The sequence below is a fragment of the Pongo abelii genome, chromosome 5, assembly GCF_028885655.2.
Source record: "Pongo abelii isolate AG06213 chromosome 5, NHGRI_mPonAbe1-v2.0_pri, whole genome shotgun sequence".
Taxonomy (NCBI): Eukaryota; Metazoa; Chordata; class Mammalia; order Primates; family Hominidae; genus Pongo; species Pongo abelii.
The window spans coordinates 124,809,267-124,836,573 of record NC_071990.2 but is presented as its reverse complement, the minus strand read 5'-3'; the positions used below and the strand labels follow the sequence as shown (position 1 = coordinate 124,836,573).

The window sequence follows — 27,307 nt, the reverse complement described above, 5'->3', positions numbered from 1 at the left end:
CCACTAAAAAAATAACGCAGGAGTGTTTGTAATGGCTGGTATGGGGAATCACAGGACATCTGTTTTTGCATATTGGCTTTTCCCCCTCAAAAAGTAAACTTTCAGTCTTATATCTGCATGATAAGAAGTAGTTTCACAATGTGGAGCAAGGATTCCAAGGAAGTTAGGCTCCTACTCTTCCACAGAAACTGAGAGATGGAGCACTATCTTTCTTGATGATTACATTTCAAAGGGATGGCTTTCAGTTCCTTGAGAAGGCTTTATGGGTTATGAAACCGAAAAGTGGCTTGTAAATGTCCTAGCTACTAGAGTGGCCAAGACAGGAGCATTGCTTGAGCCCAGGAGGTGAGGCTGTAGTGAGCACCATAATTGCACCACTGCACTCCAGCCTGGGTAACAGAGGAAGACCCTGTCTCCTCATCCCCCTACCAAAAAAAAAAAAAAAAAAAAAAATCTATATCTCACTCGAGTAGAGTAAGAATTTACAATGACAAGTTTTCCAGTTTTCTGAAGTAAATGCTCTATGAAAAGGGAGATCAGGAGCCGCTGAAGGTCAGAAAGAAACCTATTAAAGTTTAATCAAGGTGAGGACCACCTTGATCAAGATACAATGAACTTGAGAAGAGATACATAGTAATAACAATACCACCTTGCAAAGATAAGAAGCTGAGAGAGAGTAATGCACCCTATTAAGAAATAAGGTTATTCAACTATTTGACAGTTTCGATTTTTGCTTTAAATTTTGTTCTGTTTCTATTCTTGTTCAAACGTGAATATTGGCTTCGATTCAGGTTAGGCTTAAGTTTACATGGAAAAGACAATCATCTCAAGTATTATGATTTGGTGATAAGCATTCTCACCTCAAAGATTTCCTCCAGTGATGTCAGTGATGCTTAAAATTCTGCCATTACAACCATTCCATTCCTTTGAGTTATGAAGGAATTGTCCCCTATTAAAATGCAAATCTTCTAGGGCTTGTGTATATGGGATAAAAACCTAATTCTTCTCAACTATTAAGAACTTAAAGTAAATGAGATTTCCAGATCTTTCCTGTGTAATAGTAAGCTAAAAATTGTACCCTAGAAAATGAGGTGGTAGGTAAGCTTAAATGAAGAAGATTGAAAACTTCAGGGTGGGGAACCATCTGGGGAGGGCAGGCTGGGTTATATGGCATTTTAGTGAAAATCTTTCCCTTTCTAAGTAGTAATAATGTATGTGGAAAAAATGATGGTGGTGAGGACCCTAAAAAGAAGAGCATAGGATGTCAACTACACAAAGATTATGATTAGCAAGCAGCAAATAGAAATGCATAGAAATATCTGGCATCATGCTATAAATGGGATAGAAAAAATGTAAACTATTAAGAATTGCATGATTATGCGGCCCATGAAATGAGCAAGAAGGATCAGCCAGACATTCTGTGTGTCCAAGAGTTGATTGCCCATTCCTTTGCATCCAAATTTCCATTATTAAGGATGTATTATTGTAGTCCATTGTTCTATTAAATATTCACTCATTTTCTTTTAAAACTTTCTTATTTTCTGATGAAATATGTATTTTATCATAAGAAGGGAAAAACAGTTCTGACTCTATGAATCTACTGAGAAACTGCTTGCTTAGAGCAGTGGATTTGTGAAAATTACATGATTGAGGGGTAAAGATAAACCAAGATACTTCTTCCTTGCTATCAATTTTACTAAAAGAGTTGCAGAAGAAAATTTTGAGTTGTAATTTTCAAGCATTTTTCATATGCACGCAAATGCAAAATCTGAAAACGTGTTTTTGGCAAAACTCAATGATTGTGTGTGTGTGTGTGTGTGCGCGCGCTCATGCATGTGTGTGTGTGCATGTGTGTTTGGCTTGGTTTTAGCTTTTTGAGGGAAACGATGAAACAGGTTTATATGCAATGGTTCATGGGAAAATCTGATACTCCCCCACCACTGGGAGACCTGTGTTATTAGCCCAGCAGTCATGTCAAAGTGAGGTTGTGCACCACTGGCAAGAGAACAGATTATGCCAGTATCACTTCCTACAAGGACAGTGCTCAGCCACTGAAGCAGAGCCCAAACTGAGTAATTGCTCAGCACATCTAGGCAGGACTATTCAGCTAGTGTTGTCCTTCTTGGAACCAGTTTTCTGTTTGTATGCTTGTCATTTTTACTTTTGATTACACAAAATTCCATTGATTTTTCCAAATCAGTTCGACTTCCTGATAAAAGATAGGCAGAGTTCATTTGTTTACAATCCCTCAACCCCCAAATACTCAAAACAGTGTGTGCATGTGTGCGTCTGTGTGTGTGTGTTTGTGTTTGTGTGTGTCTGTGTCAGAGAGAGAGAGAGAGAGATTGAGTTTCAGTTAGTGCTAGTTTTTAACTCATTTCTTTTTAGGGTTTAATAATTCTTTATATTTTCATGTGACAGCAATATGGTTTACAAACAGCAAGTTTCAAGCTTATTATGAAAGTAGTAAAATTTTACAGAGATAATGAGAGAAATTGAGAATAACCTGAAATCTTGAAGAGCTGGGGAACAAAGGTCATTTATTCCTAAAATAGAGGAACATGGCAGAGCATATGATCTCACTACTGTAGCCCCAAATGGCAAATTTATAAGGCATAAAATATGCCTACACCCTTATTTAATATATGAGTGTTCTTGTGATATTTTATTATATTTATGTTAATGTTAATAATATTTATATTATAAAATATATGCATTTAATTATATGTTATATTATTTTATTTTATTCCCTTATATTGTATTATTATGCCGACATGACAAACCTAAGGCTTAAACTCTATTCAGTGATAAATGGGCTTCTACTGTATGACACTGGTAAATCACACTTTGCCAGTGATCTCTGGGGAAGTTGTGGGTGGGTGGGCTTTATATGATACAAAATTGCCAACCCATTAATTAATAGGGGTTGAAACTGAACAATTGGTATATTGAGGTTAATTATAACACTCCTTTATTTAGTGTATATTTGAAATCATCCATGGTAAAAAATTAAATAAATACCTGCCACTTAAAAACATTATGTAAAATTAAAAAAAAAAATCTTGGTATTTTTGCAATGTTATAAGGTACATTTTCACTTGAAGAAATACCATGAAAAAAAGCAATCAATGAAAGAAATAAAGACTTTAAAAACATCTCTCTAGGTTTGTATTAGACTTCAGTGCTAGAAACACTAAACACTGTAGTTGGTACTACTAGAAGACATTCTATACAAGGAACTGAGTACCTACAATGTTATTGAAGGACTAAAATAATTGAAATCAAATAATCAAAATTTGGATTATTAAGCATCAGGGCAGATCAATAGGTTAGGAGACTGCTTTGTTCACCAGCACTGTCTTCTCACAACTACAAAGACTGGATCCTGGAAATGTTGAGGCAAGCCTCAGTAAATTACTAACATTTTCATTTGCCAAATCATTCATCTGCTCTGCCAAACCATTTCTGCTTTCAATCTGGTGGAACTTGATATGTCTCCAGAACTCTGGCTGCAAGTGAGTCTGTAAGATGCATTCCAATTTTCCCAAGTGGAAGTGGAGTGAAATGGAATTTGAAAGAGGCTATCAATAGTATCTATAAAAATGATACTTTCAGGAATGTCCAAGATGATAAAATTCATACAATAAGAGATGGTTTTTGAAGGCCTACACTTTATAGTGATGAAACCTATCTTTGAGTTCCCCCAAAAGATGAAAAGGATGACACAACTAAGCAATATGATCAAATTTGGCAATTCCAAGTGTTCACAAGGCACACTTACCTGAAGTTTATGTTGCTCTTCACCTTCACTGTAGATAAAGGAAGCATGGATATTCTTTCTCTCTTCCACCACAAGGTGATATTTTTGAAGAAATAATGTTTCACCTACTTGATTAGATTATAATATTTGAACAATTAACAAGTTGACTTGTCTCATAACAAAACAATTATAACCTGGGCAAAATATATAGACACACAAGAGAAACAGGCCAAAGCTAAGACGACCCATTGCTCTTGGATTGGCCTTTTCATAGTTACAATTGTAAACTTTTTGGAGTTAAATTTGTCATCATCTTATATGTTTATAAACTTATTAACTGTGAAAATAATTTTGACAAAATAACTATTGATAATGGTATAAAATCATATTTAATTGTCACACTTTCCAATAGGATTTTTTTTCAGGAATTATCTGTATAGAACTATAAATTACAAGAAGGATATTAAAACCACATAGCTTTTCTGAAATAAGCTACTAGAAAATAATGAATGTGTTCATTCATTCATGCATGCATCTTGAAGGAAATATTTAAAAAATCCCTACTATATGCCAAGCTTTGTACTAGGTGCTGAGTACACAGAAGTCGATAAACAGACAAGATCTGCCCTAATGGAGCTTACAGTTTGACAAGGGAGGCACACAGTGAATAAAGACAAAATGTCCATAAGTTCAACTCTGAGTAAGGGCAGTGGAGAAAATAAATTTAAGGCAATGATAGAAAATAATGCGTTGCAGTGGGAAGTTATTTAAATAGATAAGATTATTAGAGCAGGCCTCTCTGACAGACAGCATTTAAATTGAGATCTGATGTATTGAAAGGACTCAGCCATTGATTGCTGTATCATTGTGTGACTATATATATATATATATATATATATATATGATGTGTGGGGGAAGGGGAGTGTGGTTTGTGCTAGGAGTCAGAATATGCAGAAACATGTATAGGTGTTTGGATTTTATTAAAAGTGTAATGGAAGAGATTGAGCTGAAGTTTTAAATATAGGAGTCTTTATAGATTATAGTTAATGCTCTTGGAATAGATGAGACTAAAAAGAGACAGTGTGTCAAAAGACAAAGGGAATAGAATCCAGGATCAAGACCTGGGGAAGTCCAACACCTACAAATTCAATGGTGGAAAATAAAGCAAGAGAGGCTGAAAGAAATTGCCAGAGATATTAAAGGAAAAGTTAAGAGCTTGGTATTATAGATGTTTCAGAAATAGATGTTTCAAGAAGCAAAAAGTTATCAACTTTGTGAATGTCACTTACAAGTTTGTTTTACGAGGGCAGAAGACACAAGGGCTGTCAGTGGAGTGAAAGGATAAAGTCAGGTTGGAATGGGAGGTGCAAAAATGGAGACTAAAGTGTAGATTTTGCGGGGAAGGGGAAAGGATTATGGCTGTATGAGGAGTAAAGTCTTTTGTGTTTTGTCTAGTTTTGCTTTAATAGTTCAATCTAGTGCCCGATGTACATAAACAGAATGTAGGAGATTGATGCTCAGAGGGACAGAATATATAAGCAGAAATCAAAAAGATAATTGAGAAATCATAGTTTGATGAGTATGTGGTGAAAAATATTCTTTTTTTTTGAGATAATACCACAGGTGCTCTGATATTTAAAAAGTTGATGTTTTCAAATTATGACTAGGATTCTATGCAGATTGCCTTAAAAGAGAGGCATGCATTTGTAAGATATACAATATATGGTTAGGTGGCTCTGGTGATAAAACTAAAACTCCAATAATAAATACATTCTGAGATAAAAGCCTCAATTTTAGAAAAAGATATATCCAAAATGTCTTTTGTGCTCACTGAGGAAAGTTTGTGAAATGTATTTTAGCAAAGCTCTTTAAGGATCATTCATTTACAATATCCCATTAGAGCTTTATACTGAAACATCTTTGTGGGTGATGAATTGGTCAGGTAAGATTTGTCTAGTATAGAACTCATAAAGAATTTGTGCTGTTTAAGGGATACATTCATATCTATTTCCATAAAATATTTACAATTACTGTATGGGGCAAATAATATTCTGCACAAACTAAAACCTTTGGCTATTTGCTTTCTCTCTACAAAATCTGCTTTTGTCTTTGAGAAATTGCAAAGAGTCCTTTACAGAAGCTTATTGCTTTGAATCTACCATTAAATATTATTGTCTACCAGGCATTAGAATATCATGTATTTTACTTTTGAATCTTTTGTAACAAGTTGTCCTAGCTCAAAATAATAGATATGGCAGACTACAGATAACTTAAATTTCTACATTTACATGTAACTAAAAGAAATCTATTTGAAATATTTATGTGTACATTTATAATTGGACAAAATAATATATAGTGTCTTTCATATGTATTCATGTTAAGTTTTAGTTTAAAAGAACATCCTTCCATTTTCTAGACTTGTATATTGAGAAGATTATAGCTTTTTTTCTGATCACCCACATCTTTCTCCTTATTTGAAAAACACTTGGTTTTAGAAAGTTACCTTTTTCCTGGAGTTTTGCAAATACGTATTTGGGCAAGATTTAACAAATGCGTCCAATTGGTATTGTTAGACATTGAAATCTAGATAAATTTTTTCAGGATATTTGATAGTAATCCAGGAGTTACTATCAAGTTATAAAATATAGATAATTCACACACTTTTGAGTGATATTGGGGCAGTTGTATTATTTTATATTCCAGATAAAATTTTTAAAAATTCATTCAGATAAGTAAAAAATGGAAAATCTAGTACACATTAGACCTGGTTTAATCAGTAATTCCCAGCCTTGACTTAGTGAGGCTCCACAATTACAAGGCAATAGTAGATTCCTTTCAAGTTAGCTTTTTGTTCCACAACAGATTAGGTTGCAAATCTGAGTTCAGATGACAGCTTCTTGACTGTGTTAAAAACATTGGCTATGCTTGAAGGGCTTTGAAGGAAAGAGAGTATATTTTCAAGTGTTTTATAATCATGGAACTTAGGTAAGACAATAGTTGTTTAAACCTTTGAGAATAAGAGATTTTCCAACAGTGGAAAGTCTTCTGACTTGTTACTTACTATGCTATCTTGTTACTTACTATGATATTAGCTCTGGAAGCTAATCTGTTTTAGAGAAAGTAAAATGGAGTTACCACTATAACTTATTGTGGGAATATCTGAGATAACTTTTCACGTATTCACTTTTGGTTTGAACAATACAAAAGTGTGCTTGGGCTGAATGCAAAAATGAGGTAAGGGCATGGGCATTTTAAAATAAATATTAAAAACTCAGAAGGAGAGAAGGTTCATGTTAAAAATATTTAGGCCTGAAAAAAAGGACTAGTATACATGCGACTATTTTTAATCTTTTTAATGCTTACTTTGGGGACTTGGGGCTACCCTCTCTGAGGACAAAAACAAGATCACCCCTAAACTTGAGAGTTGTGTTATATTATATTATATTATATTATTATATTTACTTTTTTGAGACAGAGTCTTGCTCTGTCACCAGGCTGGAGTGCAGTGGCGCCATCTCGGCTCACTGCAACCTCTGCCTCCCGTGTTCAAGCAGTTCTCCTGCCTTGGCCTCCCTAGTAGCTGGGACTACGGCACATGCCACCATGCTTGGCTAATTTTTTGTAGTTTTAGTAGAGATGGGGTTTCACCGTGTTAGCCAGGATGGTCTCAATCTCCTGACCTTGTGATGTGCCCGGCTCAGCCTCCCAAAGTGCTGGGATTACAGGCATGAGCCACTGCGCCCAGCCTATTTTATTGTTATTATAATTGTTATATTTTGAGACAGTGTCTCGTTCTGTCTCCCTGGCTTTAATGCAGTAGTGCAATCTCGCCTCACTGCTGCCTCGACCTCCTGGGATCAAGAGATACTCTCACCTCAGCCTCCTGTGTAGCTGGGACCACAGGCACGTACCACCATGCCTGGCTAATTTTGTTTATTTTTGTAGAGGTGAGGTCTCACTGTGATGCCCAGGCTAGTCTCAAACTACTGGACTAAAGTGATCTTCCTGCCTGCATCTCCCAAAGTGCTGGGATTACAGGCATGAGTCACTGCACCCAGCCTTGTATTATCTTTTATTAAGTTCTTTCAACAGGGAGAATTGAAATACATATAAAGAAGAATCAGTAAATATCAGTAAATAGACCACATATTTCTTCTCTGTATGCATTGATATATCAAGATTTTTTAGCAGGTCTTGCACACATATTAGATAAATTATTTTAAATTCCAGTTCATATTTATTAATAGGATAAATTGTTTTCTGAAAAAAGTAAGAAATAAAATAATGTAATTATACAGTAGTCTCTTGCAAATATCATAAATTAAATTTTCCTGGGAAAATGACACAGAGTGGCATAGGAAATGGAATGTCAGTTAGACACAAGTTATTTTTTAATCTGTTAATCTCAATTTAAAAATATGGAGAGATTTTGATCAATTTGTTAGACAATAATATGACAGTGTGGCCTGAGTTTTCCTTGTGACTTGAGATACATATTTAATAATGCAGATGTGAAATATCCAGGCAAATTTTGTCGTTATATATCCTAAAACTGTATAAGGTTTTCCTTTCAGTGCAAGTAAAGCTTGAAAAACATCAAAGTGATATCTCCCTCAACTGCAGCCTCTCTAGGGATCCCAAAAGCATATTTTTGAAACAACAGCAAATTCTGCCAGTATAGATTCATTTTGTCAGCAGCATTTTAAAGTAATCATAACAACAGTTATTAAATCTGTTTTCTCATTTAATCATAACAACTCTGTAAGATAACTTTTTAAAAAATTATTATTATACTTTAAGTTTTAGGGTACATGTGCACAATGTGCAGGTTAGTTACATATGTATACATGTGCCATGCTGGTGTGTTGCACCCATTAACTCATCATTTAGCATTAGGTATATGTCCTAATGCTATCTCTCTCCCCTCACCCTACCCCACAACAGTCCCCAGAGTGTGATGTTCCCCTTCCTGTGTCCATGTGTTCTCATTGTTCAATTCCCACCTATGAGTGAGAACATGCAGTGTTTGGTTTTTTGTCCTTGCGATAGTTTACTGAGAATGATGATTTCCAATTTCATCCATGTCCCTACAAAGGACATGAACTCATCATTTTTTATGGCTGCATAGTATTCCATGGTGTATATTTGCCAGATGTTCTTAATCCAGTCTATCATTGTTGGACATTTGGGTTGGTTCCAAGTCTTTGCTATTGTGAATAGTGCTGCAATAAACATACCTGTGCATGTGTCTTTATAGCAGCATGATTTATAGTCCTTTGGGTATATAACCAGTAATGGGATGGCTGGGTCAAATGGTATTTCTAGTTCTAGATCCCTGAGGAATCGCCACACTGACTTCCACAATGCTTGAACTAGTTTACAGTCCCACCAACACTGTAAAAGTGTTCCTATTTCTCCACATCCTCTCCAGCACCTGCTGTTTCCTGACTTTTTAATGATTGCCATTCTAACTGGTATGAGATGGTATCTCATTGTGGTTTTGATTTGCATTTCTCTGATGGCCAGTGATGGTGAGCATTTTTACATGTGTTTTTTGGCTGCATAAATGTCTTCTTTTGAGAAGCGTCTGTTCATGTCCTTTGCCCACATTTTGATGGGGTTGTTTGTTTTTTTCTTGTAAATTTGTTTGAGTTCATTGTAGATTCTGGATATTAGCCCTTTGTCAGATGAGTAGGTTGCGAAAATTTTCTCCCATTTTGTAGGTTGCCTGTTCACTCTGATGGTAGTTTCTTTTGCTGTGCAGAAGCTCTTTAGTTTAATGAGATCCCATTTGTCAGTTTTGGCTTTTGTTGCCATTGCTTTTGGTGTTTTAGACATGAAGTCCTTGCCCATGCCTATGTCCTGAATGGTAATGCCTAGGTTTTCTTCTAGGGTTTTTATGGTTTCAGGTCTAATGTTTAAGTCTTTAATCCATCTTGAATTAATTTTTGTATAAGGTGTAAGGAAGGGATCCAGTTTCAGCTTTCTACATATGGCTAGCCAGTTTTCCCAGCACCATTTATTAAATAGGGAATCCTTTCCCCATTGCTTGTTTTTGTCAGGTTTGTCAAAGATCAGATAGTTGTAGATACGCGGCATTATTTCTGAGGGCTCTGTTCTGTTCCATTGATCTATATCTCTGTTTTGGTAGCAGGACTGTGCTGTTTTGTTTACTGTAGCCTTGTCATGTAGTTTGAAGTCAGGTAGCATGATGCCTCCAGCTTTGTTCTTTCGGCTTATGATTGACTTGGCAATGCGGGCTCTTTTTTGGTTCCATATGAACTTTAAAGTAGTTTTTTGCAATTCTGTGAAGAAAGTCATTGGTAGCTTGATGGGGATGGCATTGAATCTGTAAATTACCTTGGGCAGTATGGCCATTTTCACGATATTGATTCTTCCTACCCATGAGCATGGAATGTTCTTCCATTTGTTTGTATCCTCTTTTATTTCATTGAGCAGTGGTTTGTAGTTCTCCTTAAAGAGGTCCTTCACATCCCTTGTAAGTTAGATTCCTAGGTATTTTATTCTCTTTGAAGCAATTGTGAATGGGAGTTCACTCCTGATTTGGCTCTCTGTTTGTTATTGGTGTATAAGAGTGCTTGTGATTTTTGTACATTGATTTTGTATCCTGAGACTTTGCTGAACTTGCTTATCAGCTTAAGGAGATTTTGGGCTGAGACAATGGGGTTTTCTAGATATACAATCATGTCGTCTGCAAACATGGACAATTTGACTTCCTCTTTTCCTAATTGAATACCCTTTATTTCCTTCTCCTGCCTAACTGCCCTGGCCAGAACTTCCAACACTATGTTGAATAGGAGTGGTGAGAGAGGGCATCCCTGTCTTGTGCCAGTTTTCAAAGGGAATGCTTCCAGTTTTTGCCCATTCAGTATGATATTGGCTGTGGGTTTGTCATGGATAGCTCTTATTATTTTGAGATACATCCCATCGATACCTAATTTATTGAGAGTTTTTAGCATGAAGGGTTGTTGAATTTTGTCAAAGGCCTTTTCTGCATCTATTGAGATAATCATGTGGTTTTTGTCTTTGGTTCTGTTTATATGCTGGATTGCATTAATTGATTTGCGTATATTGAACCAGTCTTGCATCCCAGGGATGAAGCCCACTTGATCGTGGTAGATAAGCTTTTTGATGTGCTGCTGGATTCGGTTTGCCAGTATTTTATTGAGGATTTTTGCATCAATGTTCATCAAGGATGTTGGTCTAAAATTCTGTTTTTTGGTTGTGTCTCTGCCCAGCTTTGGTATCAGGATGATGCTGGCCTCATAAAATGAGTTAGCGAGTATTCCCTCTTTTACTATTGATTGGAATAGTTTCAGAAGGAATGGTATCAGTTCCTCCTTGTACCTCTGGTAGAATTCGGCTGTGAATCCATCTGGTCCTGGACTCTTTTTGGTTGGTAAGCTATTGACTATTGCCACAATTTCAGATCCTGTTATTGGTCTATTCAGAGATTCAACTTCTTCCTGGTTTTGTCTTGGGAGAGTGTATGTGTCGAGGAATTTATCCATTTCTTCTAGGTTTTCTAGTTTATTTGCATAGAGGTGTTTGTAGTATTCTCTGATGGTAGTTTGTATTTCTGTGGGATCAGTAGTGATATCCCCTTTATCATTTTTTATTGTGTCTATTTGATTCTTCTCTCTTTTCTTCTTTATTAGTCTTGATAGCGGTCTATCAATTTTGTTGATCCTTTCAAAAAACCGGCTCCTGGATCCATTAATTTTTTGAAGGGTTTTTTGTGTCTCTATTTCCTTCAGTTCTGCTCTGATTTTAGTTATTTCTTGCCTTCTGCTAGCTTTTGAATGTGTTTGCTCTTGCTTTTCTAGTTCTTTTAATTGTGATGTTAGGGTGTCCATTTTGGATCTTTCCTGCTTTCTCTTGTGGGCATTTAGTGCTATAAATTTCCCTCTACACACTGCTTTGAATGCGTCCCAGAGATTCTGGTATGTTTTGTCTTTGTTCTCGTTGGTTTCAAAGAACATCTTTATTTCTGCTTTCATTTCATTATGTACCCAGTAGTCATTCAGGAGCAGGTTGTTCAGTTTCCATGTAGTTGAGCAGTTTTGAGTGAGTTTCTTAATGCTGAGTTCTAGTTTGATTGCACTGTGTTCCGAGAGACAGTTTGTTATAATTTCTGTTCTTTTACATTTGCTGAGGAGAGCTTTACTTCCAAGTATATGGTCAATTTTGGAATAGGTGTGGTGTGGTGCTGAAAAAAATGTTTATCCTGTTGATTTGGGGTGGAGAGTTCTGTAGATGTCTATTAGGTCCGCTTGGTGCAGAGCTGAGTTCAATTCCTGGGTATCCTTATTAACTTTCTGTCTCGTTGATCTGTCTAATGTTGACAGTGGGATGTTAAAGTCTCCCATTATCATTGTGTGGGAGTCTAAGTCTCTTTGTAGGTCACTCAGGACTTGCTTTATGAATCTGAGTGCTCCTGTATTGGGTGCATATATATTTAGGATAGTTAGCTCTTCTTGTTGAATTGATCCCTTTACCATTATGTAATGGCCTTCTTTGTCTCTTTTGATCTTTGTTGGTTTAAAGTCTGTTTTATCCGAGACTAGGATTGCAACCCCTGCCTTTTTTTGTTTTCCATTTGCTTGGTAGATCTTCCTCCATCCTTTTATTTTGAGCCTATGTGTGTCTCTGCACGTGAGATGGGTTTCCTGAATACAGCACACTGATGGGTCTTGACTCTTTATCCAATTTGCCAGTCGGTGTCTTTTAATTGGAGCATTTAGTCCATTTACATTTAAAGTTAATATTGTTATGTGTGAATTTGATCCTGTCATTATGATGTTAGTTGGTTATTTTGCTCGTTAGTTGATGCAGTTTCTTCCTAGCCTCGATGGTCTTTACAATTTGGCATGATTTTGCAGTGGCTGGTACCAGTTGTTCCTTTCCATGTTTAGTGCTTCCTTCAGGAGCTCTTGTAGGGCAGGCCTGGTGGTGACAAAATCTCTCAGCATTTGCTTGTCTGTAAAGTATTTTATTTATCCTTCACTTACGAAGCTTAGTTTGGCTGGATATGAAATTCTGGGTTGAAAATTCTTTTCTTTAAGAATGTTGAATATTGGTCCCCACTCTCTTCTGGCTTGTAGAGTTTCTGCCGAGAGATCCACTGTTAGTCTGATGGGCTTCCCTTGTGGGTAACCGACCTTTCTCTCTGGCTGCCCTTAACATTTTTTCCTTCATTTCAACTTTGGTGAATCTGACTATTATGTGTCTTGGAGTTGCTCTTCTCGAGGAGTATCTTTGTGGCATTCTCTGTATTTCCTGAATCTGAATGTTGGCCTGCCTTGCTAGATTGGGGAAGTTCCCCTGGATAATATCCTGCAGAGTGTTTTCCAACTTGGTTTCATTCTCCCCATCACTTTCAGGTACACTAATCAGACGTAGATTTGGTCTTTTCACATAGTCCCATATTTCTTGGAGGCTTTGTTCATATCTTTTTATTCTGTTTTCTCTAAACTTCCCTTCTCACTTCATTTCATTCATTTCATCTTCCATCACTGATACCCTTTCTTCCAGTTGATCGCATTGGCTCCTGAGGCTTCTGCCTTCTTCACATAGTTCTCGAGTCTTGGCTTTCAGCTCCATCAGCTCCTTTAAGCACTTCTCTGTATTGGTTATTCTAGTTACACATTCGTCTAAATTTTTTTCAAAGTTTTCAACTTCTTTGCCTTTGGTTTGAATTTCCTCCTGTAGCTCAGAGTAGTTTGATCATCTGAAGCCTTCTTCTCTCAACTCGTCAAAGTCATTCTCCATCCAGCTTTGTTCTTTTGCTGGTAAGGAACTGTGTTGCTTTGCAGGAGGAGAGGCACTCTGCTTTGTAGAGTTTCCAGGTTTTCTGCTCTGTTTTTTCCCCATCTTTGTGGTTTTATCTACTTTTGGTCTTTGATGATGGTGATGTACAAATGGGTTTTTGGTGTGGATGTCCTTTCTGTTTGTTAGTTTTCCTTCTAACAGACAGGACCTTCAGGTGCAGGTCTGTTGGAGTTTGCTAGAGGTCCACTCCAGATCCTGTTTGCCTGGGTATCAGCAGCAGTGTCTGCAGAACAGTGGATTTTTGTGAACCGCGAATGCTGCTGTCTGATCGTTCCTCTGGAAGTTTTGTCTCAGAGAAGTACCCGGCCGTGTGAGGTGTCAGTCTGCCCCTACTTGGGGGTGCCTCCCAGTTAGGCTGCTCGGGGGTCAGGGGTCAGGGACCCACTTGAGGAGGCAGTCTGCCCGTTCTCAGATCTCCAGCTGCGTGCTGGGAGAACCACTGCTCTCTTCAAAGCTGTCAGACAGGGACAATTAAGTCTGCAGTGGTTACTGCTGTCTTTTTATTTGTCTGTGCCCTGCCCCCAGATGTGGAGCCTACAGAAGCAGGCTGGCCTCCTTGAGCTGTGGTGGGCTCCACCCAGTTTGAGCTTCCTGGCTGCTTTGTTTACCTAAGCAAGCCTGGGCAATGGCGGGCACCCCTCCCACAGCCTCGCTGCCACCTTGCAGTTTGATCTCAGACTGTTGTGCTAGCAGTCAGCGAGACTCCGTGGGCGTAGGACCCTCTGAGCCAGGTGCAGGATATAATCTCCTGGTGCGCCGTTTTTTAAGCCCGTCGGAAAAGTGCAGTATTGGGGTGGGAGTGACCTGATTTTCCAGGTGCCGTCTGTCACCTCTTTCTTTGACTAGGAAAGGGAACTCCCTGACCCCTTGCGCTTCCTGAGTGAGGCAATGCCTTGCCCTGCTTCAGCCTGTGCACAGTGCACTGCACCCACTCTCCTGCACCCACTGTCTGGCACTCCCTTGTGAAATGAACCCAGTACCTCAGATGGAAATGCAGAAATCACCTGTCTTCTGCGTCGCTCAGGCTGGGAGCTGCAGCAAGGTAACCATTATAATCCACTTTTTATAGAAAGAGAAACCCAGCATTGGAATAGGTAAATTACTTGCCCATCATCACCAGTAAGTAGAGTGAAGTCAGTATGAAAGTCACCAAATAAAGCTTCACTGTCTTTTGGGACCCAAAAGCACTTTGTCTTCTAATTCTAGGAAACAATGGTGGTAGACTGCTTTAGTGTCTTATTTTTTTCCTCCCTCTTTTTCTTTTTTGCTAATTTCCTTCAGATGTTACTGCAGACAGTGGTAAACATGGAGGAAAAAATGCAGAAGAGGTCCTGTAGGTCTGACTCTTACTTTTCTTGTAGAAATTATGCTTTCCTTCATACATTCACTCAAAAAATATTTAATAATCCCATAATATATGCAAGGAAATCTGCTTAATGTTGGACATAGATCAGTGTAATAGACATAGGTCTTGTCTCCAAGGACTTCAGCAAACAGATAAGTAAAAATTATACCATGAGCACTATAATAGGGTAAATACAAGGGCTCACTCAAAAATCAAGGCAGAAGTATAGAAATTACTTCTCTTTTATGGTAGGTGAGTGACTGTTAGAGATCTAGAACAGGGACACCACCGACCTATGTAATTAGGTATTTGACCAAGACACATATAATATTTATTTTTAATCAGGATAGAGACTGGAACATGTACATTTTTGAGATGGTATATCACTGAAGATACTTGATCTTGCAAGTGGCAGATGATCTAAAAGAAGGAATTTATTAGCTTATCCAACTACTATTCTGGAGTAAACTGGTTTTGAGTTTAGCTTGATGCAGAGGTCACACGATATCATCAGGAGATTTCTCTCTCTCTGTTTTTGGACTCTACTCCCTTGGGATTGGCCTATGTAGCTGTAAATTGGCCATAGGTGCTGCCCTATATCCTCTCTTGTTCATGTCCTGCTAGGGACTTGGGAAAAGGAGTAGGGGTGGAATAGATCAGTGTCCTGAAAGGTCAAACAAAAACTTGAGTAGTATCAGTCTTCATAGGCCCATTCCTGAACTAACCTTTGTGGTGAGGGTGAAAGAATAATCTGATTGTTTTATCTTAGGCCACGGGTCCTATCCCTCCAGCAGAGAAATTACATAAACTTTGTCCAAAACATTGGAGCTGAAATTGGATTGGGTGATGATTCCCTAGATTAGGTTTAAAAAATGATGAAATGGAGTAGCTACAACATTGAAAAAGAAATATAAGTATTCTCTTCAAGAAGTCATTTCTAGATTGTGAAAAATCTAGGTGATATGATTTCTTTATTTTTATTTAGAGAATAACACAAGGGAGAAATTTTAGTGTCATCTATGGAGGGAATACTTAAGTATTTTAGAAAACCAACCTAACATAGAATAATGCAGTGTGATCAACAAAAGCAAGCAAAATTGCAGGTTTCATTCATGAAGATATTATGTCTAGTAAAGAATGAAATCCTTCCCCTCTACTTTGTAGTTTTAGAATTATACTTGGATAATAGTCTTTAATTTTAATAAAGATATTTTGAAATAAACCAGATTATATTCAGGAGAGAGTAGCTCAGAAATGTGGATGTGTAATATGGAAATGAGGAAACAGGGAGAACATCAAAGCCATGTTTCTAACTTTGATCTACTCTCCTATTTAGGTGTAGACTTACTTTTTATTATCCCTAAGAATGACGACTCCCTGGTGGAAGTTAGAAGTAGACAATGTGGGATGTTTAAGATTATATGGGGAATCTTTTAAGTCAGTGAACACTGCCATTTGAAGCTTTCAAACAGAGAAAGAGTGGGTATCTTTCTTGAATTTGTGGAGGTAATCCTGTAAGAAGGATTACATTACATTTAACAAGACTTACAAGATTCTATTTTTTCAAAATTAAACATCTAGCTAAATGAAGCTAATGTCTAGATTATTTAAATTTTGAAGTGAAGTTATTATTATTATTGTTATCATTGTCTTAAATTTAGCCACTTGTCTTACTCTTCTAGAATGTTAGTTATTTAAAAAAAAAAAAAAAAAAAAAAGGTGTGGTCAAGAGTTTATTCCAGGAAGTGAGGCCATAGTAAATGTTCACTATATATAACCTGAGCTGACACCATCTCTCCTGACTGCCTATTCCAGCAAAATTACTTGCCCATCATCACCAGTAAGTAGAGTGAAGTCAGTATGTGAATCTTATCATAGAATGTTTTATTGATATCTGCATAAACCAAGGGCATTAAAAAAATAAAATTTATTACACATGCGGAATAATGATTAATTGTCCTCAGGGCAAAGAAATATCTTGAGACATCTCAGTAGAAAAACCCCAAAGACAATAAGCCTAAGGTAGGAAAGAAAGTTTAATAAGTATTTATAATGCAAAAAATAGGGAAAAATGATTCAGACAGCAAGTTTCTAGACCATAAAATAAGAATTGTGGTTATTTTTTAGAAAGTTTGTTTGTTGTAAGTAGTTAAACGAGGCTTGAGGAGCACATGTAATAAATTACCTCTGCAATTAAAAACAGTATTTTTCAAAAAATAATTTATGTCAGTATAAACAATTAAGTAATTTTGTTAGTCACTTGCACATATCTTGTTAGCTATATTAATTTTGGAATATAAGGTCAAAAATGATGAAGTAGCTAATGCTAACAGATGAAGTAGCTAATGCTAAAATACACTAGAAGGAAAGGCATATAAAATAATTGCCTTGAAAGATACCATGCTGATGTAGAGGTGAAAATATATGTTATACAAATCTGAGGAGAAAGAAGAAAATACACCATGGCTTGAACATGTGATACAAGCCTATCAGTGGAATATGGTAAACCACTTGGGCTGTCTTCCCTCTAAAAATGTGTACAGACACTAACATTCCCAGGAATTTGTACTACTTACTATTGCTCCACTATGCCACGCATGCAGCACGGGCTCAGTAGACATTTGTGAAATCAATCCTAAGTTAGCTTTTGAAAGAATGCCTGGTGATTCCATTTTGTTTTAGAAATCGAATCCTAATAGTTCACTCTCTCTTTTCTGAGACTACTCTCTCCAAACTGTTCCTTTTTTAAAACTCCTTTACCTTTTTACCCTTCTTCTCTATCAGCCAAATTATTTGCTTCCTATTTTTCTCAGAAAATAAAAATTAGAAGAGATCTCTCACAAGCTCTGACCATCAAATCCAACAATGTACTTCATCTGTCTCATCTGTCTCCTTACATTCTCTGCCTTCTTGGCAGAAGACAACACAATACAGTGGTTTCAATGTTCATATTTCTACGAAAAATCCTTCCACTGGTGCACAGTATGCCTTCCCCACCTGCTAACTAAGGAGCATCACTCCTGCAATTCTCTCCTCTGCAAATTCATTTTGATTTCTAAGGTCATTCTCAGCAGCATAAAATGTGCTATGTCATATGTGTGCATATGTATCTGTGTGTGTGTAGATAGATGATAGATAGATAGATAGATAGACAGATAGATAGATAGATATGTGTATTATATAAATATCCTGTTATTGACAGCACATCCTTCTCAGGTTTCTGCCTGATTTCTCAGATCCCCTTTGCAGCTAAACTCCTCATAAGCATTGTCTACATTCTCCTTCCAGTCTTTCATCCCCCCTGTACTTAGGCTTTCAACTCCACCACAATTCTTGTCAACTCTCCACATTACCATGTCCAAAGGTGAACTCCTTCTCAAGAGCATTTCACAGCCTATCTCTTTCTTCACTCACCCTCTTAGACAACATTCTTCCCTTTTAAGTTCTCTGGTCACTGTCTTGTTTTCTTTTGCTGGCTTCCTCCCTTTCTTTCTGGAATCCCAAATTGGAAGCACTCTAGGGCTCAATTCTCTCTTTCTCTATCCTCACTTCCTTGGTGATCTCATAGTTTCATAAATTTAAAACCATTCTTATAATAATGACTCTCAAATGTATGTCTCCAACTGGGGCCTCTCACTGAACTCCAAAATCATACCTTCATCTATCCAATTGCCTATTCACCATCTCCATTTAAATATCCAGTAGACTTCTCGAAGTTAATATTTTTTTAAACAAACAACAACAATACCCCTCATCTACACATACACACACACACACCTCTACCTCTGAATGTGGCTCTATACTCAGTATTTTCCTCTTATTAGAAGATTACTACAACCTTTTTTCCCCAGGCTTAAATCTCTCTAGCCACTGTTGACTCCGTTATTTCTTTTCCTTAATTCATTATTAAATCCTCTCACTTTCACCTTTGAAATATGTTTAGTAGCTGAACTTTCCTCACTACCTTTATGAACCACCTCATTCTGGTACCATAGCCTCTTACCTCTAAAGTCAAGTTCATAGTGTAACAACAATATGAAAACCCCTGAAAATTTCAGCAGCTTTGAAAAATGAGAACGTTTTTTCTTCTTCATGCACAAGTTGGGAAACCTGCTGTACTCATCATAGCCGCTTAGGCACCCAGGTTGATGGATGCTCTGCCTTCATCTGTTTCCACCTTTACAGAGGCTTCCACTTCACTCAGAATAAAATCTAAAGTCTCCACAAAGGTGTAAAAGGCTATTCATCAACTGAAGGGCGACGATAACACCTGGGCAGCCTTTCTCATGCAGCAAAGCCATTAACTGAGGTCCTAATCACACATGCTTGCCATTTGTAATCATTTGTTATTTGAAGAAATTTCTTCCATTTCCAATAGAACTCACAGTTTCAGCATTTAGATTTCAAAAGTATATGCACAATTTAATTTCCTATTGCAACTGAATTTTAGCTTCACTCAAATTTTATCAAAATGACAAGACCAATTAGCATATGAAATCTTTAACTAGCAAGTTAAAAAAAAAAAAAACGTGGATGAAAGCTAATTGATGCATGAGTTGTTTTTTCTTGTTTATAGAGGGCCTGTGAAAACATAATGCGTATAAAAAGAGCCGTGACTTCAACTTTGCCGTAAAATGGTCCCTATTGAAAGGATTTAGCCTTGATAAGACATGGATGTGTGAATGTCATTGTGAAAGAGGTAGGGCAGAATAACCAATTAGGGACAGGAAAGGGCAGTTAGGCAGGAAGGAGTTAAAGACTGCAGGTTAGGAAACAGTTTTTTTATTCAGTTTGATGCCTTGGTAACATGAGGCATAAAGTTTCCATATGTGCCTTTGAATGTGGCTAGGTAGGGTATATAAATACGATGATTAAAAACACATATTCTTGCCTAGTGAAAGACTGAATCAACAAAAAATGACAATGGACAGTTATAATTTTCCTCTGGCATTTCTCTTTCCTTCTTCTTCTGCTCATTTGGTGAATGGCCCTTCCCCTAAACTCCAACCATGTAGGCTCAAATGGGGTTTCAAGTTACTGTCATTGTTCCACCTGTCACTTTCCCCATGAGTGTGGGCCCATTACCCAAGCTGGGCCAGAGTGCTGTCCATAGGCTTTAAGTGAAAAGGAAAAAAGGAAGATGATTTATTTTTATAGATGGTAATTTGAGTGAGTGCAAGAAATGCTATTGGCCATATTTACATCCTTGATGTGGTAGCTAATCTTGAAAATAATTCTGCCCCATAAAATAAGACAAAAAAACATATTAAGGTAGAAGTTTAAAGGTATTTCAAGACTTTGATTCATGTATCCCTGGAAAGTACTATTCCCCTGACCTCCTGACATTACATTACATGATTTAATTAATTCCTCATTTTGTCTAAGTTAGTTTATGTTTGTATTTTGTAATTTTCAAACTAAATGTTTATTACTCAAATAAACATCCATACAGATTTAGAATAGTTATAGCAATTTTAAAACTCTTGAATAATGAGAATGAGATAACGAACTAAATAAAACATTTTATGTTTGATATAGCTCACCATGCTGCACGACTTCGTATAGGAGGAAAATAACTTCTCTGATAATTGTTTAAATATGCCTATTTTGGTAGTTGGTTTAGAGAGTGAATAAATATGTATTTATTTAATGAGACTTAGGAAGAAAAATATATTTGTCAATTCAGCATTTACTTGCCAGAAAACATTATGTTAATGTAAATTTCAAAATTTTTATAATTGAAAGCAGGGGTAACTTTCATTGGTTTTGTCTTATGAATAAAATAGGAAACAAAATTCAAATGCTTCTTTTAATTTTATTCTGAGCTTCAACTTCTGTTTTTTTAAATGTTTAATGTGAAAAGATGGCATTTTATAGCTGGAGTATAAAATTAACAACATGTTTATTCCTCCAAACTATTAATAAACACAGGGAGACAGCCCAAGACAAATTAGACACAGCTACCCATAACGCTGTTACATTTATTTGCTTTGCTAGTAATTATAGTTAGAAAAAATCCACTATCCTTTGTGCTACATAGTAATCCATAATTTATTCCTGTTATACCTTTTTACTAATTTTTTCCTAATAGCCTCTTGAAAGAAACACACAACCTCTTTATTATAATCTGTATCTACGGCAGATTTACCAGGTTTTAAAACCTGTTATAGTTGTCATTGAGGATAAGCAGAGGGGTTTGCAATCTAGAACTTAACCTTAGGTAATAAGTACTGAAGACTTTTTTTGTTAGGCCTAAGTCTTGTTACATAAACTTGCCCCATTTTATTTAACCACTTTGACCTAAATTACTCCTTGTATAAATTGTGAGCAGCAATGATTCCATTCAATAATTTTTTAAATGTGTGGAATTCCCACTATTTTGTAGGGGAACTTTTATGTCTTTGATTCATCATGATTAGTTTAGTCCAAATTAGTTTTTAAAATATGTATTAGATTGCTTTTCTTGGAATTCCAATGGGAGGAATGTTGGATTCAGAGTTATAAAGGATATTATCATGGCTCTCTCTCTCAATCTCTCTTTTCCCATCTCCCATAACTTTTCCCATCTCCCATAACTTTTCCCATCTCCCTTAACTAAGCTTTCCTGCTTAGTTAAAGTTTTGGATAAAAACTCTATACCTTGTAACAAGATTGCTTCTGTAAATGTCAGGCTTACAAAGTCATTAAATGCTGAACCCCAAGGAAAAAACACGCTGAACTCAAAATTCTAAGGGAATTTTCTGATTGGCCAAACTTGGGTAACATGTTAGATGTGTGGGCAGAACTGAATACAGTTACGTCCCAGCGATTGGTTCCAAGATACCTCAGGAATACCAGAATCCAAGGATGTTCAGGTCTCTTATAAAAAATGAGATAATATTTGCATATAACCTATGCACATCCTCCCATATGTTTTAAATTATCTTTAGATTACCTACAATATATGATACAAAATATATGTTGTGTAAATAGTTGTTATTCTGTATTGGTTTTTAATTTATGTGTATATTTTTATTGTTGTGTTATTTTTATTGTTTTCTTGGAAATATTTCTTTTTTTTTGAGATGTGACCTTTCTCTGTAGGCTGAAGTGCAGTGGTGCTATTATGGCTCACTACAACTTCAAACCCCTAGGCTCAAGCAGTCCTCCTGGCTCTGTCCCCTGAGTTGCTGGGACTACAGGAGTGGGCCGCCACACTGGGCCAAATTTTTTTTTTTTTTTTTTTTTTTGTAGAGAAAGGGTCTCACTCTGTTGGCCAGGCTGGTATCAAACTCCTAATCTTAAGCAGCTCTCCTGCCTACGCCTTCCAAAGTTCTAGGATTACAGGTAGGAGCCACTGCACCTGGCCCCAAATATTCCTGATCTGCAAAAAATGGTGGCGCTCACCTATGCAGAGCCTATTAATGCAGAGTTGGCCATCTGTGTATACTTACTTCTATGGCTGAGTCCTTCTGAAAAAGTCAGAAGCGATTAGGTGGGAAGAGGATGAAGAAAAGTTCAGGTCAAGTATGAAGAGAGAACAGCAGAGACAGTGGGAAATGAAATTGGGAAGAAAGATCCTGATATTCCTATCAGGTAGCTGATATAATTAAGTTTGTGGGCACAACTGGATAATTTACACTTCATTTGGCAGGTAAATGTGTAAAGGAAATGGAACGACAAAATCATGTCTTGGCCTAAAAAGTATTAATCTGCCAATATACTGTCAAAGGCAAGAGACCAAGAGAAATAGTAGTTAGAAAGTTATATCAATATATATTACAGAGCTCAAGTCAATTACAACAGTGCTGGTGACAGGTAAGGAGGGCCTAATCCAACGTGGCAGATTGAGAGGAGACAGCCATGGAAAGCATTGTAAAAGAAATTCACCCAGTATATAGCAACTGAGCTTCAAAGGAAGGAAAAGAAAACATGTATCAGTATTTATTTAAATGGCTTTTTAGCAGATATATTTCCTCAGAGAATTTTGTGATCTCTGCTGTTTCCTCTCTTTTAACTGGAAGAAGAATGTTGTTAGAAAAAAGAAAGAATCAGAGGGAAATAGATACCTTTCTGTCATGATGACTTTTTAAAAACATGCTGTTTTCATATGAGCACTTCAGTTGGCTGGTTCAGTTGTTGTTAAACAATATTTTGGGGAACCCAAAAACCATTTTCCTTTTGGCACTTAACAACAATTAAAATTTTTTTCCATTAATTTATAATGTGGTTCCTTTGTTACTTAAGTAATCTTTAGGCTAGAGAAAAAAAAAGTGAGTCCATTCTGTTTTTTTCGACACTGAGTATCTAGCACCTAGTGTAATGCCAGTATGAAGCAGATGCTGAATCCACCCATTGAATAAACAAAGGAAGCATCTTCCATCGCATGAGATGTATTTTTAGTTTTATATCCTTCAAAAAGGATTTGCCTCACATCTGTGAATTTCTGCATTCACTTTGTCTTTATTCACTTTTGCTCACTGTGGTCATGTAGAGAAAAACTAAATATTGTATTCCCAGTCTCCTCTGCTGTATGTGGAGTCTTAATTAGCTTTTCAAACACATTGTAGATAAAACCTATTAATCCTCTGACCTTCACTGAATTCAAAAGTTTTTGTGTTAATTGTTTTGAGAGAATAATAGACAGTTCTGCTGTTTTTTTTAAAAAAAAAATCCTTGCATCTCTGCCAGGAAAACAGTAGAACCAGAAAGAACATTTGAAAGGCTGCTTGTATTTCAGCTGCCATCTTTTACCACTAGTGCATGTCAGAGGACAGTCATTTCTAAACTTTATGAAAGTCATTTGTTTTCTTACAGCTTTATAAAATAAGCTTTTAAAATGATTTCTATCCAAAAATAGCAAAAATAGCAATTAGATCATTTAAGATCATTGTGATTTTGTTTATTAAAGCCCTAAGTGGAAAAGGAACTTACATTTATTGTCCACCTATTAAATTATAAGCACTTTGCTTGCATTAACTCCTTGAAACTTCAGGATCCCCTTTTTCCTGTGGTTTGACCATTCCTGTCAACATTCACTTCTGTTTACAAGGTTTCGATCACTCCACTGGGTACTGAAGAAAAACTGATGAAAATTGTCACCCTCATTTCACAGACGTGCACACATTCATTTGTTTTCCAGAGTAAAAATTTCTACTGCTGATGTAGGAAGGAATTAGGACTTGAAATCTGTTTTCTCTGATTCTAAAATGATTGTCAAAGTTTCAATGACCATTAGCACTTGGGAGGCAGGAGGTACTCAGTAGTATCACCCAAGGTTAAGGAGACATACACACCAGTTTTCTCCTGTAGCATTGACATAATTATTCATCACACTTTCTTTTAGTCTCAGAGATGTCCAGTGTAGATGATTATGCTCCATCTCAGAAGCTTTCCAAATTATGTATTTGCGAGTGCTGTGGGAGACCAAGGTGAAAAGATCACTTGAGACTAGGAGTTTGAGACCAGCCTGGGCAACATAGTGAGACCCGCCCTCTCTCTATAAACAATTAAAAAATTAACCTGGGGCTGTGGCACATGCCTGTAGTCGTAGCTACTTTGGAGGGTGACGTAGGGGCATCATTTGAATCCAGGAAATAGGGGCTGCAGTAAGTTATCACACCACTGTACTCCAGCCTAGGTGCCAGAGTGAGACTCTGTCTCTAAAACAAATAATAAATTTTAAAAAAATTATGCATGTGTAAAGGCTAAAGCAACTCCATCATGGAAACTAATCCACTATGCTGACTTCTGCTTAACCCCAGTTCCTCTCAGATTTCTATTTTCAAGTACTTACCATAAATCCTGCTTAAAGGCAAATTCCTTCTGAAACATCTATACCCTTTCTCTATGGTATAGAAGCCCTGGCTCTGGGGGTTAACAGTGCAGGGATCCACCATCTCTCAGCTACCCGAGACATGGCTTCTGCTTGTAAATCCCTAGGAAATGGTTCTTTCAGAGAAACTGGATCTATCAGTTTCTTTTTTTAGCCTCTCAGCTCCCATGGCCTTTGGGAGTAGGTTCACATGGACCTGCTCATCTTGAAACAGCATCTCTAGAGGTTTAGAATACCAGAATCTCTCTTCCCATCAGTGATTATGATTCAGTTGGCCTGGTGCAAGGATAAGAAAGACAACTGTATTTTAAAAATGATCCTTGGGTGATTCTGTTCTGCCAGGTAAGCAAAACACTCATCAAGGCTCATAAAAAAAAGCAGCCGTGAGCAGTGAAACAGAATGCTCTGCTGGGAGTCGGGAGCTTGGACCTGAGGTCTAACCCTGCCACTGGATGCACAACCCTCATCGTTTCAGGCTTCTGCTTTTTCTTTATAAACCGAGAAGATGGAATGGAGTCAGTGGCTTTATGTTGGGGTTGGGGGTTGAGTGTAGGGGGAAGAGTACCTTGCAAAGTCTCAAAGTATGAGACTTTGTCAAACTATAACAAGATTCTGAGATTTTTGTAGCCACCTATCTCCATGGGAGCTGAGGGTGAGTGAAGAGGTACTTGTTCTTTTGGAAAATCACTGCTTTTAGGGTGCCAGTGTTTGGGATGGAAGTATGTTGTATGGTATCATTGCCTATGTTGGAGCAGGAAAAAAGAAAGAATGGAAACTTAGGTAAATGGTCCTGGATTTTTATTTCTAAATCAAAACATTAAAAAAAGATTGGATTTAGCAACTACTTGATTCAGTAACTTGCTTTTCAGCTGCTTAGTTTAACCACACACACACACACACACACACACACACACAGTGTGAAACAACAGCTGAAGATGTATTTGATGATGTGAGCACAAACGGATTTTTTTAGTCTTTTTCCTACTGAGTTGCTGGAGGACAATAGTGCGAACATCTACCCTTCCTTGCCAGCTGGCGTGTATTCCTAAACCAGGGAAATAACGGTCACACTTACCCTACCTATTATGACAAGCTACCTCTGGGTCGAAATTATTACAGCATGTTCTTATTAGTGTCTGAATCCCACTTTCATTTTTTTGTTATACCTACCCAGTCCTGGATGAGTATTTTTAATTGTGAGAGCCAAATAAGCAAAATGTGGAGTTAGCCCTCGACAAAAATAGCCACTGTTACAAACGTGATTTAAGGGCTGAAACGGTTCAGATCATCATCCCTGGTGTCTTTGCTTAACAAAGGCAGCTAGGAGGGGTTATTGGTCTCAGAGGTGGAATATAGCTGCTGCTCTGTCAGAAGGAAAGTGCTCCTTTGGCTACTTCTTCTTTGTCCACAGGGCAAATACTGTGATATGAGAAACCGGAGAGGTGGAATGTATCATTGGCAGCTTGGCCCTGAAGGCGTTAGGGCAGTATTTTTCTCTTTCTGCCCCTAGCCAGCTGTCTTTTTGCACAGGTTGAATGCATGTGCTCTGCCTTTGACACGGTGCATTTAAATGCCAGCTTGTGCAATTTACAGTACAAAAGGGCAAGGATACGTGGGGGAATGAGGAAAAAAAAAAAAAAACCTCTTTTCTCTTCTCATTGGCTGACCTTTGTGATTTCGCTTTATAAAGGCATTCAAAGAGCCCCTATGACCATATTTCTGATCTTCAAAACAATCACAGAAATAGCCCTTTATAATGTTATTTATATACATTGCTACCAGTTTTCGTGTATTAGAATATAAAGAATAATTTGTATCCCTGGAAATGAACATGGAAAGCCATTCCTATCTCAGTTAGCTGAAAGTAAAACCAAATTGCATTCTGTGATTTTGGTAATAGGGATCAAAAAATTTTATATTATAGGATTTTAGGCCAATAATACCTGAATCTGAAAGGTAGAGTTAATATGCTTACCTCAAATTAATTTAGAAAATTTCAAATTTGGAGAGATCATAATGTAATAATTTTATGAAACAGATATAAAAGGAGATGCAGGACTGAGAGTGACCTTGGTGGTATGCAAATCCACATTCTTGAGAAATGATTTATGTAGACTTAATGATTCTCTTATTCTCCTTAGGTATTCATTCATTAATTCATTTGTTCACTTATTGAGTCCTTTCATGAGAAAGATGCTTTTCTGGGTACTAAAGAATAATGGTGGCTGGGCGTGGTGGCTCACGCCTGTAATCCCAGCACTTTGGGAGATGGAGGCAGGTGGATCACCTAAGGTCGGGAGTTCACGTCCAGCCTGGCCAATATGGTGAAGCCCCATCTCTACTAAAAATACAAAAAAACAGCTGGGCGTGGTGGCAGATGCCTGTAATCCTAGCTACTTGAGAAACTGAGGCGAGAGAATCGCTTGGACCTGGGAAGCGGAGGTTGCAGCGAGCTGAGATTATGCCGCTGCACTCCAGCCTGAGTGCAACAGAGCAAGACTCTGTCAATAAAAAAAAAAAAGGAAAAGAATAATGG

General features: G+C 37.2%; 1 protein-coding gene across 1 annotated transcript in view; it reads left to right on the top strand.

The window, feature by feature from the left end:
• Positions 1 to 27,307, top strand: part of TRDN (triadin) — a 428,350-nt gene that overhangs the window by 190,756 nt on the left and 210,287 nt on the right.